At 30.6% G+C, this 2,500-nt stretch overlaps 1 protein-coding gene across 3 annotated transcripts in view; it reads left to right on the forward strand.

Moving 5' to 3' along the window:
• LOC135214400 (uncharacterized) overlaps window positions 1-2,500 on the forward strand; it is a 70,422-nt gene that overhangs the window by 37,790 nt on the left and 30,132 nt on the right. The window lies entirely within an intron of this gene.

A 2,500-nucleotide genomic window follows, 5' to 3' on the forward strand; every position in this document is an offset into this window, starting at 1 on the left:
GAGGAGGTGGAGGAGGAGGAGGAGGATAGGAAAATGGAGCTGGGGAAAATGTAGTGGTGAGAGAAAAAGAGTAAATGAAGAGGAGGGATAAACAGGAAAATGAAGTGTGGAGTTAAAGGGTCAGAAGTAAGGAGAATTTTGCAAATTATAGAATGGCGGGGAAGGTGAAGGAAATGATAGAGAAGAGGATAAACTTGAAAGAATACTGAAGAGTCAAGGAGATAATGACAGGGACAGTTTAGGATTACAAAGAAGATATTTTACCGAACGAAATCTGAAGGAATTTGAAGAGTTAAGAAGACATTGGTTAGCTGGGTAGTTTAGGGTAAAAACGAAAGATAATTTACCCACCGAGTGAAACTTTAGAGGAAGCTGAAGCGTCGAGGAAACTATATTGGAAATGTTTGAGATAAAACGATGGACAGTTTACCAACTGAATGAGATTAAACATCAGAAACATTTTGCCATCCCTATAAATTAACTCCCAAACCGTAGCCAAATTAATGGTGAAATCATTATCGAAAATAAAATAAGTTGATGGTGAAACAATAAAAAAAAATTAAGTAACTTAATAGTGAAATCAGTATAAAAAAATTAAATAAGTTAATGGTGAAATCATTATCTAAAATTAAATAAGTTGATGGTGAAATCACTATCAAAAATGAAATAAGTTAATGGTGAAATCATTATCAAAAATGAAATATGTTAATGGTAAAATCATTATCAAAAATTAAATTAGTTAATGGTGTAATCATTATCAAAAATCAAATATGTTAGATCCAATAAATTATGTATAATCCTGCGCAAAATATAAACATTGATGTTAAATATAAAGATTAACTGGCATCACTTTTGACATTTAAAGGCTCGGGAAAAAGTCACATTAATAAATTGCAAGCAGAAACCACTTGATGATATTCCAGCAATGAAATTCGAAATGCCTTATAAACCATAACATGAATTAATTCAAAATTATTTTGGAAAAGGCAGAGGTCATTCAAGCAAGCTTTATATTTTGTAGTAGTAACACACAAACACAAAAATAAATGCAAGAAGAAGCATTTGCTACAGATGATCACCATTTTCCAATGAGATACCGATATTTCCCTGCAACTATAGTCTGTAAGTGATCACAGATTTATAAATATTTTACACTGCATGCTTTGTAATACCTTAAAAGCAATAGCCACTGGTATTATATTTCAAGTTTATACCTGACTGAACTGAAAAAAAAACTACAATGAACTATTGCTAAATTCACGTAGGAAGCATAAAATGTCATATTATGTTTTATAAATTCAGGTACAAAAATTTTTGTAAGTGATGTCATACTTACTATTATTTTGGATCAAAAAGGTATGTTTTACTTTCGCTAATTAATAAGTTACGGAATGAATAGAATATGGGAAATTATTCTCAGCATATACTTCCCCACGATTATCAATAATTGTTTAGTTTTAAGGCAAATATTCTCAAGCTACACTTCTCCTTATTTATCAATATTTTGTACTTTTCACAAATCATTCTCAACCTACACCTCTCCATAATTATCAACATTCTTTACCTTTTTTGCAATCATTCTCAACTAATCTCTCCATAATTATCAACATTCTTCACCTTTTTAGGAACTATTCTCAACCTAAATCTCTCCATAATTATCAACATTCTTCAACTTTTTGGCAACTATTCTCAACCTACGTCTCTCCATAATTATCAATATTCTTCAATTTTTTGGTTATTATTCTCAGCCTGAATCTCGCATTAATCATCAACATTCTTCACCTTTCTAAAATTATTCTCAATCTACGTCTCTCCATAATTATCAACATTCTTCTTCATGATTTCTTTTTTCATCTTTTTTGCAATCATTCTCTAACCTACATCTCCTTCAATAAATTATCCAACATTGCTTCCCCCTAATTCTTCAAGACGTTTTGGCAAACTATTCCTATGCCTCAACCCTAAATTTCTCCATAATTATCAACATTCTTCATCTTTTTGACAATTATTCTTAACCTACATCTCTCCGTAATTATCAACATTCTTCACTTTTTGCACTTATTCTCAAACTACATCCCTCCATGATTATCAACATTCTTCAACTTTTTGGCAACTATTCTCAACCTAAATTTCTCCATAATTATCAACATTCTTCATCTTTATGACAATTATTCTCAACCTAAATCTCTCCACAATTATCAACATTCTTCATCTTTTTAGTAATTATTCACAACTACATCTCTCCATAATTATCAACATTCTTCATCTTTTTAGTAATTATTCTTAACTACATCTCTCCATAATTAACAACATTCTTCATCTTTTTAGCAATTATTCTTAACCTACATCTCTCCATAATCATCAACATTCTTCACCTTTCTGGGAATTTTTCTTAACCTACATCTCTCCATAATTATCAACATTCTTCACTTTTTGCACTTATTCTCAGCCTACATCCCTCCATGATTATCAACATTCATTAACTTTTTGGCAACTATTC

The sequence above is a fragment of the Macrobrachium nipponense genome, chromosome 45 (genome assembly GCF_015104395.2).
Source record: "Macrobrachium nipponense isolate FS-2020 chromosome 45, ASM1510439v2, whole genome shotgun sequence".
Classification (NCBI taxonomy): Eukaryota; Metazoa; Arthropoda; class Malacostraca; order Decapoda; family Palaemonidae; genus Macrobrachium; species Macrobrachium nipponense.